General features: G+C 45.1%; 1 protein-coding gene across 1 annotated transcript in view; it reads left to right on the top strand.

Moving 5' to 3' along the window:
* slc35f2l (info solute carrier family 35 member F2, like) overlaps positions 1-18,413 on the top strand; it is a 29,576-nt gene that overhangs the window by 739 nt on the left and 10,424 nt on the right. The gene's annotated exons all lie outside the window — the stretch shown is intronic.

Below are 18,413 nucleotides of genomic sequence, written 5' to 3'. Positions count from 1 at the left end.
TTTTCATAGTATTTCAAATAAGCCGAAAACCCGAAATATTGTTATTATCGATTCATTTAAAAACGATGACAATACATTTTTTTTATATTTCTGTTTTTAATTGTTGTGTGTTCCTTGTATCATAATAAGCTATTATACAGTTTGTGTGTCAAACTTAACTGGTTTTAAAAAAATTCATCAATCCCACTGTGAAAAACAGTAAATAGTTGCCTATCCTTTGCAAATAGCAAACAGATCGAAACAGTAGGCTATTAAAACAAAAACACATAGAAATAAAAACAAACATGAGAACATATGATAAATAAAACTATAGTTAACAAATATTTTTAAAAACATTAATCATAAATGTCAAAATGACTTCCTTGGAACGACCCTTCGAGTATTGTCACCACTCACCAGCAAAAAAAAGTTCAGTTCAGTGGCTTCAGTTCAGTGTGAATCTTGTCCATAAGTGCACTTGAGCGTGAGGCTTTCGACATCACCTCTAGACTGGGATATTTAATGCTGTGAAGATGATGGAAAAGCAACCAGAAGCTGCAGAAGAGCAACAGGCTTCTTCCCACTAAGCAAAATGATGTCATCTTTTGCTAAACATCTGTAAATCACACATCTTTGGATCGTGAGAGAACCAGATCTGAAGGAAAGACTTTCTGGCTCAGACACTTGTGCTGCCCTTAATCACAGACATAACATACAGATACTTTGACTATTTCTGTCAGACATCTACAGAAGATCTTGATTAGAATTAACAGAGGTTTAGATGTTGATATTTGTTTCATTTGAAGTCACCATTGTGGTGATCAGTGTTTGATTTAGTTGGGCTCTTGGTCCACTTTCTTTATGTGTTAGCTATTCTTTGGCTGCTGTAACTGTGGCAGAAATAACCAAGATAAAGCGAGGTCAGCTGTTATCAGCTCCTTGTTGATGATGACAAAATCCTCACAAAACAAGCATCTAATGTTGTCAGATGCTTTGGCATTTATAGGCGCCCACTTTGTGGAACTGCAATATTGGCACCAATAGCATTTAAATTGCACTTATTTAGAAGTGGATAAAAAGGATGTGCACACAATGATTTGAAAAAGTTTATCAAGTATTCACACACAGGCATCAAGATTTTGCATATGATTCACAACAATGGTGACAATAAAAAAAGAAAAGCTTCATGCTGTAATGCATGATGGGTAGCTTAAAACTCATTCTTGATTCCCAAGCTCTTTTGTTTTGATTGTCACCATTGTTGTGATTCATATCCAAAATCTTGATGTCTCTGTGTGACTGTGTTATACATTTGCTCAAAACATTGTGTGCACATGCTTTTTATCCACCATCAAATAATTGATCATTTTAATGTTATTGGTCCCAATATTGCTGTTCCACAAGGTTGGTGGTTATAAATGCCAAATATAAACACAAAACTTTTAAAACAACATTAGATGCTCATTTTGGAGCTGATAACAAGGAGCTGATAACACCTGGGGCCTGTTTCAAAAAGGAGGTTAAGTGAAAACTATGTTAAAGCGGCACTATGCAGGATTTCTGTTTTTGTCAAACAGCAACCCCTAGAGTCGCTGTAGAGTACTTGTATTTAACGTTACTGTCGTAAACACCACTCACGCAGAGCGTATCTCCACTCACGGCCTCTGCACTTCATAATAATAAAGTAGCCTACCGCGTTAGGCTTACCTGAGCCTAAATGCCAGATGACACCAATAAAGTGTATCATGTACGTCGCATTATTTCGCAGGGCTCTCAAGTTTTGAAGACAGGCAAGAGTGACATCCAGCCGACAGATACATTTTTGTCATTGGTTGTTGCTCTAAATCTTACCCAGATACAATAGTGCTATTTTCTGATTGGCTATTGTGTAGCTCGACGAACAACACCAGAGGAGACGCGCTTGATTACTGCCGGTGTGCCGAATTTCGACCCCCTGCCAAATTATTACCCCCCTCGTTGAAGTCAGTACCTGATTTCCTAATCCTAACCCCACCCCTAATCCTAACCCCTCCCCCACAACTAATCCTAAATCTACCAATGCTAGGGGGTTAGTAATTTGGCAGGGGTCAAAATTCGGCACAACACCGGTTCCACAGTGAGAGCGGCGCAGCCAGAGTTTTGGCATATTAAATATATTACAAATAGTTTTTCAGCGTGAGAAATACAATGTGTGGCGGGAGAGCGTGACAAAAGACCGAAATGAGTGACTGTCACGCTCAATGCGTGACACTTGAGAGCCCTGATTTCGTAACAATGTCCGTTATGATGTTGTTAGACATGATTATTGCAATTTATCATAATAGTTTGCAAATTGTGCTCATTTACACTATTTACAACATGTAGGCTTATTTATGTCCTGATAATTATCTGAGATATTGACAACTGTTCTCATGATAATCGCAGGAATCAACTTTAACAGTGAAAGACTGAGCGAGTGGGACTCTTGTCCGGTTCCTCATGCTGTCAGATTCTCGTTACCTTTTTCTAGACTCTTCCGACCGCGCTTTCTTCGTTTTTTTCACCATTCTGAAAACGCATGTCCGATGTTTACTCGTGTCTGACTCCTCGCTCGGACTTGTCTGCCATTTCCTCTTTGTCTGTTCCTCCGACAATGCTTTTCTAGCTTTCTGCTTCTTATATGCCAGCTTTGCCATGGGACGATAGTTGTTCTTATAGCTAGCCGTATCCTGGATGGGGGCGTGTACGCGTGCAGTGCCGTAAAGCAATTCGCCCGCCCGCCCAAAGTTGCAAGGGTGGTTTTGAGGCTCACAGGCACCAGGGGGGTGCGAGACGACCGAAAATCACGAAATCAGTAATATAAACATTACAATGATACCAAAGCTGTTCGGTTAAGGTAAAAAAGTTACTTATTTCTGCTTTAACTAACTATGAAAAAGTATGTTAAACCTGAAATCAGGGGAACTTTGGGTTTTCTGTTTCAGAATGAGAGGTAAGCCAAACCTGAGAAAGCAGGGCAAGTCAAGCCATGGTAACTTACTCTGTGAACCTAACCTGGTCGGGAGCAGGTTTACTTCCGTAAACCCAGAGTTTATTTCGGTCTCCTCCCCTTTTTTAAAGAGGAAGCGGTGTTTAAACACCTCATTCATTATTTCGGTACATTTATTCATTGCTGTTTTTTCCCCAATTTTTTTAATAAGATGAAGTCTATATAACTTCTTAACTGGCAACTGAAAATATAGTAGATTAGAGTTACATCATGTAGTTCTAAACAAATTCTACAGAATTAAACTGTGGCATTCACTGAAAATCACTGAACTGTGTCCACTGTGCACCAGAAGTTGATGGACCTTCCTCCTACTGTTCTTCCACACTCTGGGGACGGGGGAGAGATAAGAATATCCGTTTATACTTAGATATAAACTTAGATTCTAGGCTACTCCACATAAATAATGTGAAGAAATGTGAATGTGTAGATTGTTTGATGGGTAGACACATAATATTAACATGTCCTCTGTAGGCCTCTTTGTGGCAGCAGAAACTGTTTCTTTATCCCCATCGTCCTGTGAAGATGAGCATTTGGTTGAGCACATTTTATAATACTATTTGTCGTAATTTCTGGTGTATTGAGTAGGCTACTTACAACTGTCAGGGGTTCTGTTGGGACAGGAGGCTCCAAAAGACAGATATTACCATCAGAATCTGTTGGGAGCAACAAAAAACCCAACCCAAAGTAAAATATATGGAAATATCAAAAACAGCCTATATAAAAAATAACACATATGTAGACCTCTTACATTTTATGAAGGCACTTGAATCTTCGGGAGTGACTGGCTCTGATGAAGTCCCTCCAGGAATTCCCTCAGCCATTGGCCTTCCAGCATTCAGGCTCAGAGCCATCTCTATCTCCTCTGCATCTCCATCTCCTCTGCATCTCCATCTCCATCTCCTCTGCATCTCCATCTCCTCTGCATCTCCATCTCCCCTGCATCTCCATCTCCATCTCCATCTCCTCTGCATCTTCATCTCCATCTCCTCTGCATCTCCATCTTCATCTCCTCTGCATCTCCATCTCCATCTCCTCTGCATCTTCATCTCCATCTCCTCTGCATCTCCATCTCCATCTCCTCTGCATCTCCATCTCCATCTCCTCTGCATCTCCATCTCCTCTGCATCTTCATCTCCATCTCCTCTGCATATCCATCTTCATCTCCTCTGCATCTCCATCTCCTCTGCATCTTCATCTCCATCTCCTCTGCATCTCCATCTCCATCTCCTCTGCATCTCCATCTCCATCTCCTCTGCATCTCCTCTGCATCTCCATCTCGATCTCCTCTGCATCTTCATCTCCATCTCCTCTGCATCTCCATCTTCATCTCCTCTGCATCTCCATCTCCATCTCCTCTGCATCTCCATCTCGATCTCCTCTGCATCTCCATCTCCATCTCCTCTGCATCTCGATCTCCTCTGCATCTCCATCTCAATCTCCTCTGCATCTCCATCTCCATCTCCTCTGCATCTCCATCTCCATCTCCTCTGCATCTCCATCTCCATCTCCATCTCCTCTGCATCTCCATCTCCTCTGCATCTCCATCTCCTCTGCATCTCCATCTCCATCTCCTCTGCATCTCCATCTCCTCTGCATCTCCATCTCCATCTCCTCTGCATCTCCATCTCCATCTCCTCTGCATCTTCATCTCCATCTCCTCTGCATCTCCATCTCCATCTCCTCTGCATCTCCATCTCCATCTCCTCTGCATCTCCATCTCCATCTCCTCTGCATCTCCATCTCCATCTCCTCTGCATCTCCATCTCCATCTCCATCTCCTCTGCATCTCCATCTTCATCTCCTCTGCATCTCCATCTCCATCTCCTCTGCATCTCCATCTCCATCTCCTCTGCATCTCCATCTCGATCTCCTCTGCATCTCCATCTCCATCTCCTCTGCATCTCCATCTCCATCTCCCCTGCATCTCCATCTCCTCTGCATCTCCATCTTCATCTCCTCTGCATCTCCATCTCCATCTCCTCTGCATCTCCATCTCCATCTCCTCTGCATCTCCATCTCCTCTGCATCTCCATCTCCTCTGCATCTCCATCTCCATCTCCTCTGCATCTCCATCTCCATCTCCCCTGCATCTCCATCTCCATCTCCTCTGCATCTCCATCTTCATCTCCATCTTTGCGAGCCTCTTCCTTCTTTCTGTTGGCTGAGTAGAAGTCAAATGAGAATGAACATTTAATTGTGTTAATTACACCTATGTCAAAAAAGCTGCTGCACTGCAAGACACTGGATGCTATTTAGTTATTTAATATGTCAAATGTTTGTAAAGTCAGGTAGCCTACATCCATGATATGCTCAAGCCTTACCTGATTGAATTATGTTTTTATATTTCATTTTCAGCTGCTGCCATGTTCTTTTAATGCCTGCAGGATTGCACCTATATGAAAATTAAAATTAGGTTGAATAACATACTGTTCTTCCAGTTTCACCTTTGATATTATAACAGTTGGGTAAGTTACTCTAAAATAGTTATTAATTACTAACTACAAATGACATCTTCAACAGTGTAATTAGATTAATGTAATAATTACTATCTCTAGAAAGTATCGGTCTCCTTATTACTAATTACTTTATAAATCCCATATCAACCTCAACCACTTGAACAATACAAAAAGAGACAATAAACTGCACTTTTAAAGCTTTCAAATTAACAATATTCAATTGCATGAATTATTCTTGAATTGACCAACGTGTGTGTAGAGAGAAGGTTACATTAAAAATATACCTTTTAAAAATGTTATGTTAAATCCACTATTGTTTTATACAGAATTGTTCTATAGTCTATGCAGTATTTAATTTTGACTTACATTTTGACAGGATGTAAGGTGGCTCTTAGCCAATGTCGGTTTACTTGGCGCCATGACCAAGTATTGCGATGTTTGGCTTTAGCATTGGAAGGCAAGCGTAGTATGACCAATAAGTTGCCGCCTGTTCTAGCAAAACATTACACGCAGAAGACAATATTCCTCCGCCCAGGCGAGCAACCACCAAGAAAAGGTGCTAACACCAATTCTCGCCCAGGACAACTGGAAGCTACTAGGGACTGGAAGATGCTGGCTGATCTTGATCAACGGCTTATTTTTCCACCTGAGATTGCCACCACTAACCTACGACCAGATATTGTTTTGTGGTCTGGATCAGCACGCATTGTTCAACTGATAGAGTTAACAGTGCCATGGGAGGATGCGGTAGATGAGGCATATGAGAGGAAGAAACTGCGGTATGCTCATCTGGCCACTGAAGCAGAACAGCGAGGATGGAGAGTCCAGGTTTATCCAGTGGAAGTGGGTTGTCGAGGTTTTGTGGCACACTCTACAACCCGGTTCCTCAGAGACGTCGGATTCAGTGGTCAAGAGTTGCGTCGCACAGTAAAGAACTTATCTGAAGCAGCAGAAAGGAGCAGCAACTGGCTGTGGTTGAGACGGAAAGATTCTAGCTGGCTGAGTACAGGCCGCCATGCTACGGTTTCGTAGAACTCTTGAAAACTTGAAGGGTGTTGGTTTATTTGTATAGGTTGTATAGTATTTACAGTCATTACGTTCCTGTGTATATTGCGTGAATGACGGGATGTTGGACAGATATTGTGTTTTGCGGTAGGTGGTATGCCATACGGAACCGTTGCCACTGAAACTGCATATTAACGCACCAGTGGGGCTCGACAGCCTTAGTCAAACGGGTTGGCGCGTATGGTTGGGTTGCGGAGAGATTGTGAGATTGTGGTTAGGTCTCAGCAGCACTGTTGGTTTATTTGTAGAGGTTGTATAGTATTTACAGTCATTACGTTCCTCTGTATATTGCGTGAATGACGGGTGGTTGGGCAGATATTGTGATTTGCGGTAGGTGGTATGCCATACGGAACCGTTGCCACTGAAACTGCATATTAACGCACCAGTGGGGCTCGACAGCCTTAGTCAAACGGGTTGGCGCGTATGGTTGGGTTGCGGAGAGATTGTGAGATTGTGGTTAGGTCTCAGCAGCACTGTTGGTTTATTTGTAGAGGTTGTATAGTATTTACAGTCATTACGTTCCTGTGTATATTGCGTGAATGACGGGTGGTTGGGCAGATATTGTGTTTTGCGGTAGGTGGTATGCCATACGGAACCGTTGCCACTGAAACTGCATATTAACGAACCAGTGGGGCTCGACAGCCTTAGTCAAACGGGTTGGCGCGTATGGTTGGGTTGCGGAGAGATTGTGAGATTGTGGTTAGGTCTCAGCAGCAAGAGGGAAGTAGAGGTCAGTAAGCTGGGCTGAGTTGAGTGGGGGACGGAGGGGGGTGACTCTGGGACGCCAGAGTCACTGTCGAGCCCTCTTGAGGTGTCGTGGGCTAGTCGACGAAACACTGAGGACGGAAGGTGCCCACTTGAAGACCCTAGAGATGTTCCCTACTCCGCTCAATCCAGAGGGTTGTTATGGGGGGACCGCACTGTGGTTGCAGCCGTTGTGTGTGCTGACGCGCGAATACACTATTAACACCAGACAGAAGGAGATTCACGTCACCAGATGGAAAGAAGCGTAGATGGACGGAGAAGCATAGGTTACTGTAAAGCTACGTCTTAGTTGGTGCTTATCTTGGCGAAAGCCGAGTACAAATCAGCATGAAGTTTTAACATCTACTCTCGTGTAATGGAAATCATGAAGATCTGGATACGTCCAGTGACTGCGGTGAATAGTGCTGCTGGCAACAAGGGAAAGACCTTGTGACAGCCTGGAGAGACAGCTGACAGGAGGAAAGAGACCCCAATGGGGCTGGTAAGGGTTAACTACCCTTGTCGGCAGTATCCAGCTCTGTGTTTACAGGATGCTGGAGACACCCGCCCAAGGCTTCTGAAAAATTAAAGAGGAAAATACCCCTAGAGTCTGCGAGAGCAGGGGCGGAAGATGACTCAATGGTGGACAACATGGTTAACGACTTTGGAATGGAAACGGATATGAGTATGGAGAGTACTTCACAAAAGACTAGTTCAGGTTCAGCAGTTAGCAAAGCCATTGAACTCCAAGCTTGTGTCTGTGGCTGGAGCAAGGCGACAACGGTCAGGGGTTTGAAGATTCATCAAGGGAAAATGAAATGCTTGAGGGAGAAGGGACAAGGGCCTCGCATTGATCAATACTTCTTACGGAGTCAGTCAAGTCAGTCGAATGAAATCCAGCGACAGGAAGCAAACCACAGTTCGCAGGATATCAGCACCCCTGTCATAGAGGAGATGAGGGTTTGCACAGTTAGTGATGAACACATTGATTCTTGTGAACCCGGTCAGACTAACCAGCATAAGAGAGAAAAGAACCTCAACGGGCATAGGCCTGGAGTTAGATGGCCAAGAGCTAGTGAGAAAACTGCATGGGACACGGTAAACACAGATCTATGCTTTGCATTGGAAAGATTAACTGGTACAGTTGAAAAGAAGCTGGATAAATTTGGGGACATCATTTACGCATATGGAAGTGAGAGGTTTGGTGTGGAAAAAAGGAAGGAAAAAGTACAAACTACTCCTGGATTGTCTAGACGGCAGCAGAAAATTGAAGGGTTAGTTAGAGAAAGGAGACAGCTGAGGAAGCAATGGAAAAGAGCGGAACAAAGTCAGAAGGAGGGACTCAATCTCTTACAAAGGGCCATAAAAGATAAGCTTGCAACATTACGCAGAGCTGAGCGCCTACGGAAACGCTACAAAAAGAAGAAACGTGCGAGGGCTAATTTCTATAAAGATCCATTCAAATTCATAAAGAAGTTATTCACCAGTGAGAAGAATGGCACTTTAAAAGCATCTAGGGTTGAGCTAGAGAGATATTTGGAGGAAACGCATACAGATGCAAAAAGGCATGAGCCTATGTCAATTCCGTCAGACATCCCACCTGTCAATCCACCAGAATACCAAATGGAGGTCTGTGCACCTAAGTGGAAAGAGATAGAGCAGGTTGTGAGAAAGGCAAGGGCTTCATCATCTCCAGGGCCTAATGGAGTTCCGTACAGAGTGTACAAGAGTGCTTCAGGAGTTCTAAGGATTCTGTGGAAATTGATAAAAGTGGCTTGGGAAAAGCAGGTTGTACCTAGATCATGGCGCCGAGCAGGGGGAGTATTTATACCCAAAGAAAAAGATGCTACAAGCATCAGTCAGTTTCGCCCTTTTTCACTATTAAACGTCGAAGGCAAAATTTTCTTCAGCATTATTTCTCAGAGATTGTCAACATACCTATTAAAGAATGGCTTCATTGACACTTCAGTTCAAAAAGCGGGCATTCCAGGATTCTCAGGATGCTTAGAACATATCAGTGTTATCTGGCAACGAATACAATCAGCTAAAAAGGAGAGGAAGGAGCTCCACGTGACATTCCTGGATTTGGCTAATGCATATGGTTCAGTGCCACATGAGCTTCTTTGGGCATCATTTGATTTTTTCAGGGTACCGATGTCGATAACAAATTTAGTGAAAGCCTATTTTGGAGATTTGCAATTTAGTTTCTCAACTCCAGAATTCAGCACTACATGGCAATGCTTAGAGGTTGGAATAATGGCAGGATGCACCATTTCTCCACTGGCTTTTACCATGGCAATGGAAGTAATCATTAGGGCATCAAAATGGGTAGTGGGAGGAGAGCGCTTGGCTTCTGGGATGCGACTACCACCAATCAGAGCATACATGGATGACATGACAACCATGACTACAACGGTAGCCTGCACTAATCGGTTATTGGGGAAGTTAACAGATAATATTGAATGGGCACGAATGCAATTTAAGCCCTCTAAATCAAGGAGCATCTCAATAGTTAAAGGCAAGGTAGTAGATAAAATATTCTTCATTAATGGTGAGGCAATACCAACAGTTTCTCAGAAGCCAGTGAAGAGTCTAGGGAGATGGTACGATGGGGATCTAAAGGACACAGTTCGAGTGGGAGAAGTTAGACGACAAGCATTGGAAGGGTTGAAGAGCATAAGCAGCTGTGCTCTACCAGGCAAACTAAAACTCTGGTGCTTTCAGTTTGGTCTACTGCCAAGGTTGCTGTGGCCACTGACTGTGTACGAGGTTTCTTTGACAACAGTGGATAAGCTGGAAGCGTTAATAAGTTCATACATCAGGAAATGGTTGGGAGTTCCACGCTGCCTCAGCAGAGTGGGACTTTATAGTAAAGGAGTATTGCAGCTGCCAGTCTCTGCTTTAACCGAGGAGTTTAAGTGTGCCAAGGTCAGACTGGAAATGACTTTAGCAGAGTCACGCGACAAATGTGTAAGGGAGGCAGCCCCTGTGGTAAAAACTGGTAGAAAGTGGTCAGCAAAGAAATCTGTAGTAGAGGCAAAGGCTGACCTTCAAATTGGGGATATCGTGGGACAGGTACAGCATGGAAGAGGGGGTTTTGGGCTCAGTTTAGCTCCTCCTAAATGGCACAAGGCAGGCCCAGCTCAAAGGAGGAAGCTGGTAGTCAACGAGGTGCGAAAGCAGGAGGAGAGGATGAGATGTATAAAGGCCATTTCCCAGGCCAAGCAGGGAGAGTGGATGAGATGGGAGAGTGTGGAACAACGAAAAATGGGCTGGCAAGACCTTTGGTCAATGGAAGAGAGTAGGATCAGTTTCCTTATTAGGTCAACATATGATGTTCTCCCATCACCGCAGAACCTAAACCTCTGGGTAGGAGAGGATCCCTCTTGTCCTTTGTGTTCATCACCTGCCACATTAAGGCACATTTTGACAGGATGTAAGGTGGCTCTTAGCCAAGGTCGGTTTACTTGGCGCCATGACCAAGTATTGCGATGTTTGTCTTTAGCATTGGGAGGCAAGCGTAGGATGACCAATAAGTTGCCGCCTGTTCTAGCAAAACATTACATGCAGAAGACAATATTCCTCCGCCCAGGCGAGCAACCACCAAGAAAAGGAGCTAACACCAATTCTCGCCCAGGACAACTGGAAGCTACTAGGGACTGGAAGATGCTGGCTGATCTTGATCAACGGCTTATTTTTCCACCTGAGATTGCCACCACTAACCTACGACCAGATATTGTTTTGTGGTCTGGATCAGCACGCATTGTTCAACTGATAGAGTTAACAGTGCCATGGGAGGATGCGGTAGATGAGGCATATGAGAGGAAGAAACTGCGGTATGCTCATCTGGCCACTGAAGCAGAACAGCGAGGATGGAGAGTCCAGGTTTATCCAGTGGAAGTGGGTTGTCGAGGTTTTGTGGCACACTCTACAACCCGGTTCCTCAGAGACGTCGGATTCAGTGGTCAAGAGTTGCGTCGCACAGTAAAGAACTTATCTGAAGCAGCAGAAAGGAGCAGCAACTGGCTGTGGTTGAGACGGAAAGATTCTAGCTGGCTGAGTACAGGCCGCCATGCTACGGTTTCGTAGAACTCTTGAAAACTTGAAGGGTGTTGGTTTATTTGTATAGGTTGTATAGTATTTACAGTCATTACGTTCCTGTGTATATTGCGTGAATGACGGGATGTTGGACAGATATTGTGTTTTGCGGTAGGTGGTATGCCATACGGAACCGTTGCCACTGAAACTGCATATTAACGCACCAGTGGGGCTCGACAGCCTTAGTCAAACGGGTTGGCGCGTATGGTTGGGTTGCGGAGAGATTGTGAGATTGTGGTTAGGTCTCAGCAGCACTGTTGGTTTATTTGTAGAGGTTGTATAGTATTTACAGTCATTACGTTCCTCTGTATATTGCGTGAATGACGGGTGGTTGGGCAGATATTGTGATTTGCGGTAGGTGGTATGCCATACGGAACCGTTGCCACTGAAACTGCATATTAACGCACCAGTGGGGCTCGACAGCCTTAGTCAAACGGGTTGGCGCGTATGGTTGGGTTGCGGAGAGATTGTGAGATTGTGGTTAGGTCTCAGCAGCACTGTTGGTTTATTTGTAGAGGTTGTATAGTATTTACAGTCATTACGTTCCTGTGTATATTGCGTGAATGACGGGTGGTTGGGCAGATATTGTGTTTTGCGGTAGGTGGTATGCCATACGGAACCGTTGCCACTGAAACTGCATATTAACGAACCAGTGGGGCTCGACAGCCTTAGTCAAACGGGTTGGCGCGTATGGTTGGGTTGCGGAGAGATTGTGAGATTGTGGTTAGGTCTCAGCAGCAAGAGGGAAGTAGAGGTCAGTAAGCTGGGCTGAGTTGAGTGGGGGACGGAGGGGGGTGACTCTGGGACGCCAGAGTCACTGTCGAGCCCTCTTGAGGTGTCGTGGGCTAGTCGACGAAACACTGAGGACGGAAGGTGCCCACTTGAAGACCCTAGAGATGTTCCCTACTCCGCTCAATCCAGAGGGTTGTTATGGGGGGACCGCACTGTGGTTGCAGCCGTTGTGTGTGCTGACGCGCGAATACACTATTAACACCAGACAGAAGGAGATTCACGTCACCAGATGGAAAGAAGCGTAGATGGACGGAGAAGCATAGGTTACTGTAAAGCTACGTCTTAGTTGGTGCTTATCTTGGCGAAAGCCGAGTACAAATCAGCATGAAGTTTTAACATCTACTCTCGTGTAATGGAAATCATGAAGATCTGGATACGTCCAGTGACTGCGGTGAATAGTGCTGCTGGCAACAAGGGAAAGACCTTGTGACAGCCTGGAGAGACAGCTGACAGGAGGAAAGAGACCCCAATGGGGCTGGTAAGGGTTAACTACCCTTGTCGGCAGTATCCAGCTCTGTGTTTACAGGATGCTGGAGACACCCGCCCAAGGCTTCTGAAAAATTAAAGAGGAAAATACCCCTAGAGTCTGCGAGAGCAGGGGCGGAAGATGACTCAATGGTGGACAACATGGTTAACGACTTTGGAATGGAAACGGATATGAGTATGGAGAGTACTTCACAAAAGACTAGTTCAGGTTCAGCAGTTAGCAAAGCCATTGAACTCCAAGCTTGTGTCTGTGGCTGGAGCAAGGCGACAACGGTCAGGGGTTTGAAGATTCATCAAGGGAAAATGAAATGCTTGAGGGAGAAGGGACAAGGGCCTCGCATTGATCAATACTTCTTACGGAGTCAGTCAAGTCAGTCGAATGAAATCCAGCGACAGGAAGCAAACCACAGTTCGCAGGATATCAGCACCCCTGTCATAGAGGAGATGAGGGTTTGCACAGTTAGTGATGAACACATTGATTCTTGTGAACCCGGTCAGACTAACCAGCATAAGAGAGAAAAGAACCTCAACGGGCATAGGCCTGGAGTTAGATGGCCAAGAGCTAGTGAGAAAACTGCATGGGACACGGTAAACACAGATCTATGCTTTGCATTGGAAAGATTAACTGGTACAGTTGAAAAGAAGCTGGATAAATTTGGGGACATCATTTACGCATATGGAAGTGAGAGGTTTGGTGTGGAAAAAAGGAAGGAAAAAGTACAAACTACTCCTGGATTGTCTAGACGGCAGCAGAAAATTGAAGGGTTAGTTAGAGAAAGGAGACAGCTGAGGAAGCAATGGAAAAGAGCGGAACAAAGTCAGAAGGAGGGACTCAATCTCTTACAAAGGGCCATAAAAGATAAGCTTGCAACATTACGCAGAGCTGAGCGCCTACGGAAACGCTACAAAAAGAAGAAACGTGCGAGGGCTAATTTCTATAAAGATCCATTCAAATTCATAAAGAAGTTATTCACCAGTGAGAAGAATGGCACTTTAAAAGCATCTAGGGTTGAGCTAGAGAGATATTTGGAGGAAACGCATACAGATGCAAAAAGGCATGAGCCTATGTCAATTCCGTCAGACATCCCACCTGTCAATCCACCAGAATACCAAATGGAGGTCTGTGCACCTAAGTGGAAAGAGATAGAGCAGGTTGTGAGAAAGGCAAGGGCTTCATCATCTCCAGGGCCTAATGGAGTTCCGTACAGAGTGTACAAGAGTGCTTCAGGAGTTCTAAGGATTCTGTGGAAATTGATAAAAGTGGCTTGGGAAAAGCAGGTTGTACCTAGATCATGGCGCCGAGCAGGGGGAGTATTTATACCCAAAGAAAAAGATGCTACAAGCATCAGTCAGTTTCGCCCTTTTTCACTATTAAACGTCGAAGGCAAAATTTTCTTCAGCATTATTTCTCAGAGATTGTCAACATACCTATTAAAGAATGGCTTCATTGACACTTCAGTTCAAAAAGCGGGCATTCCAGGATTCTCAGGATGCTTAGAACATATCAGTGTTATCTGGCAACGAATACAATCAGCTAAAAAGGAGAGGAAGGAGCTCCACGTGACATTCCTGGATTTGGCTAATGCATATGGTTCAGTGCCACATGAGCTTCTTTGGGCATCATTTGATTTTTTCAGGGTACCGATGTCGATAACAAATTTAGTGAAAGCCTATTTTGGAGATTTGCAATTTAGTTTCTCAACTCCAGAATTCAGCACTACATGGCAATGCTTAGAGGTTGGAATAATGGCAGGATGCACCATTTCTCCACTGGCTTTTACCATGGCAATGGAAGTAATCATTAGGGCATCAAAATGGGTAGTGGGAGGAGAGCGCTTGGCTTCTGGGATGCGACTACCACCAATCAGAGCATACATGGATGACATGACAACCATGACTACAACGGTAGCCTGCACTAATCGGTTATTGGGGAAGTTAACAGATAATATTGAATGGGCACGAATGCAATTTAAGCCCTCTAAATCAAGGAGCATCTCAATAGTTAAAGGCAAGGTAGTAGATAAAATATTCTTCATTAATGGTGAGGCAATACCAACAGTTTCTCAGAAGCCAGTGAAGAGTCTAGGGAGATGGTACGATGGGGATCTAAAGGACACAGTTCGAGTGGGAGAAGTTAGACGACAAGCATTGGAAGGGTTGAAGAGCATAAGCAGCTGTGCTCTACCAGGCAAACTAAAACTCTGGTGCTTTCAGTTTGGTCTACTGCCAAGGTTGCTGTGGCCACTGACTGTGTACGAGGTTTCTTTGACAACAGTGGATAAGCTGGAAGCGTTAATAAGTTCATACATCAGGAAATGGTTGGGAGTTCCACGCTGCCTCAGCAGAGTGGGACTTTATAGTAAAGGAGTATTGCAGCTGCCAGTCTCTGCTTTAACCGAGGAGTTTAAGTGTGCCAAGGTCAGACTGGAAATGACTTTAGCAGAGTCACGCGACAAATGTGTAAGGGAGGCAGCCCCTGTGGTAAAAACTGGTAGAAAGTGGTCAGCAAAGAAATCTGTAGTAGAGGCAAAGGCTGACCTTCAAATTGGGGATATCGTGGGACAGGTACAGCATGGAAGAGGGGGTTTTGGGCTCAGTTTAGCTCCTCCTAAATGGCACAAGGCAGGCCCAGCTCAAAGGAGGAAGCTGGTAGTCAACGAGGTGCGAAAGCAGGAGGAGAGGATGAGATGTATAAAGGCCATTTCCCAGGCCAAGCAGGGAGAGTGGATGAGATGGGAGAGTGTGGAACAACGAAAAATGGGCTGGCAAGACCTTTGGTCAATGGAAGAGAGTAGGATCAGTTTCCTTATTAGGTCAACATATGATGTTCTCCCATCACCGCAGAACCTAAACCTCTGGGTAGGAGAGGATCCCTCTTGTCCTTTGTGTTCATCACCTGCCACATTAAGGCACATTTTGACAGGATGTAAGGTGGCTCTTAGCCAAGGTCGGTTTACTTGGCGCCATGACCAAGTATTGCGATGTTTGTCTTTAGCATTGGGAGGCAAGCGTAGGATGACCAATAAGTTGCCGCCTGTTCTAGCAAAACATTACATGCAGAAGACAATATTCCTCCGCCCAGGCGAGCAACCACCAAGAAAAGGAGCTAACACCAATTCTCGCCCAGGACAACTGGAAGCTACTAGGGACTGGAAGATGCTGGCTGATCTTGATCAACGGCTTATTTTTCCACCTGAGATTGCCACCACTAACCTACGACCAGATATTGTTTTGTGGTCTGGATCAGCACGCATTGTTCAACTGATAGAGTTAACAGTGCCATGGGAGGATGCGGTAGATGAGGCATATGAGAGGAAGAAACTGCGGTATGCTCATCTGGCCACTGAAGCAGAACAGCGAGGATGGAGAGTCCAGGTTTATCCAGTGGAAGTGGGTTGTCGAGGTTTTGTGGCACACTCTACAACCCGGTTCCTCAGAGACGTCGGATTCAGTGGTCAAGAGTTGCGTCGCACAGTAAAGAACTTATCTGAAGCAGCAGAAAGGAGCAGCAACTGGCTGTGGTTGAGACGGAAAGATTCTAGCTGGCTGAGTACAGGCCGCCATGCTACGGTTTCGTAGAACTCTTGAAAACTTGAAGGGTGTTGGTTTATTTGTATAGGTTGTATAGTATTTACAGTCATTACGTTCCTGTGTATATTGCGTGAATGACGGGATGTTGGACAGATATTGTGTTTTGCGGTAGGTGGTATGCCATACGGAACCGTTGCCACTGAAACTGCATATTAACGCACCAGTGGGGCTCGACAGCCTTAGTCAAACGGGTTGGCGCGTATGGTTGGGTTGCGGAGAGATTGTGAGATTGTGGTTAGGTCTCAGCAGCACTGTTGGTTTATTTGTAGAGGTTGTATAGTATTTACAGTCATTACGTTCCTCTGTATATTGCGTGAATGACGGGTGGTTGGGCAGATATTGTGATTTGCGGTAGGTGGTATGCCATACGGAACCGTTGCCACTGAAACTGCATATTAACGCACCAGTGGGGCTCGACAGCCTTAGTCAAACGGGTTGGCGCGTATGGTTGGGTTGCGGAGAGATTGTGAGATTGTGGTTAGGTCTCAGCAGCACTGTTGGTTTATTTGTAGAGGTTGTATAGTATTTACAGTCATTACGTTCCTGTGTATATTGCGTGAATGACGGGTGGTTGGGCAGATATTGTGTTTTGCGGTAGGTGGTATGCCATACGGAACCGTTGCCACTGAAACTGCATATTAACGAACCAGTGGGGCTCGACAGCCTTAGTCAAACGGGTTGGCGCGTATGGTTGGGTTGCGGAGAGATTGTGAGATTGTGGTTAGGTCTCAGCAGCAAGAGGGAAGTAGAGGTCAGTAAGCTGGGCTGAGTTGAGTGGGGGACGGAGGGGGGTGACTCTGGGACGCCAGAGTCACTGTCGAGCCCTCTTGAGGTGTCGTGGGCTAGTCGACGAAACACTGAGGACGGAAGGTGCCCACTTGAAGACCCTAGAGATGTTCCCTACTCCGCTCAATCCAGAGGGTTGTTATGGGGGGACCGCACTGTGGTTGCAGCCGTTGTGTGTGCTGACGCGCGAATACACTATTAACACCAGACAGAAGGAGATTCACGTCACCAGATGGAAAGAAGCGTAGATGGACGGAGAAGCATAGGTTACTGTAAAGCTACGTCTTAGTTGGTGCTTATCTTGGCGAAAGCCGAGTACAAATCAGCATGAAGTTTTAACATCTACTCTCGTGTAATGGAAATCATGAAGATCTGGATACGTCCAGTGACTGCGGTGAATAGTGCTGCTGGCAACAAGGGAAAGACCTTGTGACAGCCTGGAGAGACAGCTGACAGGAGGAAAGAGACCCCAATGGGGCTGGTAAGGGTTAACTACCCTTGTCGGCAGTATCCAGCTCTGTGTTTACAGGATGCTGGAGACACCCGCCCAAGGCTTCTGAAAAATTAAAGAGGAAAATACCCCTAGAGTCTGCGAGAGCAGGGGCGGAAGATGACTCAATGGTGGACAACATGGTTAACGACTTTGGAATGGAAACGGATATGAGTATGGAGAGTACTTCACAAAAGACTAGTTCAGGTTCAGCAGTTAGCAAAGCCATTGAACTCCAAGCTTGTGTCTGTGGCTGGAGCAAGGCGACAACGGTCAGGGGTTTGAAGATTCATCAAGGGAAAATGAAATGCTTGAGGGAGAAGGGACAAGGGCCTCGCATTGATCAATACTTCTTACGGAGTCAGTCAAGTCAGTCGAATGAAATCCAGCGACAGGAAGCAAACCACAGTTCGCAGGATATCAGCACCCCTGTCATAGAGGAGATGAGGGTTTGCACAGTTAGTGATGAACACATTGATTCTTGTGAACCCGGTCAGACTAACCAGCATAAGAGAGAAAAGAACCTCAACGGGCATAGGCCTGGAGTTAGATGGCCAAGAGCTAGTGAGAAAACTGCATGGGACACGGTAAACACAGATCTATGCTTTGCATTGGAAAGATTAACTGGTACAGTTGAAAAGAAGCTGGATAAATTTGGGGACATCATTTACGCATATGGAAGTGAGAGGTTTGGTGTGGAAAAAAGGAAGGAAAAAGTACAAACTACTCCTGGATTGTCTAGACGGCAGCAGAAAATTGAAGGGTTAGTTAGAGAAAGGAGACAGCTGAGGAAGCAATGGAAAAGAGCGGAACAAAGTCAGAAGGAGGGACTCAATCTCTTACAAAGGGCCATAAAAGATAAGCTTGCAACATTACGCAGAGCTGAGCGCCTACGGAA

This window comes from Siphateles boraxobius, unplaced genomic scaffold (assembly GCF_051911475.1).
Source record: "Siphateles boraxobius isolate OS27281-9 unplaced genomic scaffold, OSU_SipBor_1 6, whole genome shotgun sequence".
In the NCBI taxonomy this organism is placed as follows: domain Eukaryota; kingdom Metazoa; phylum Chordata; class Actinopteri; order Cypriniformes; family Leuciscidae; genus Siphateles; species Siphateles boraxobius.
Note: the sequence above shows the minus strand (reverse complement) of the source record. Positions and strands in the feature narration are given on the sequence as shown.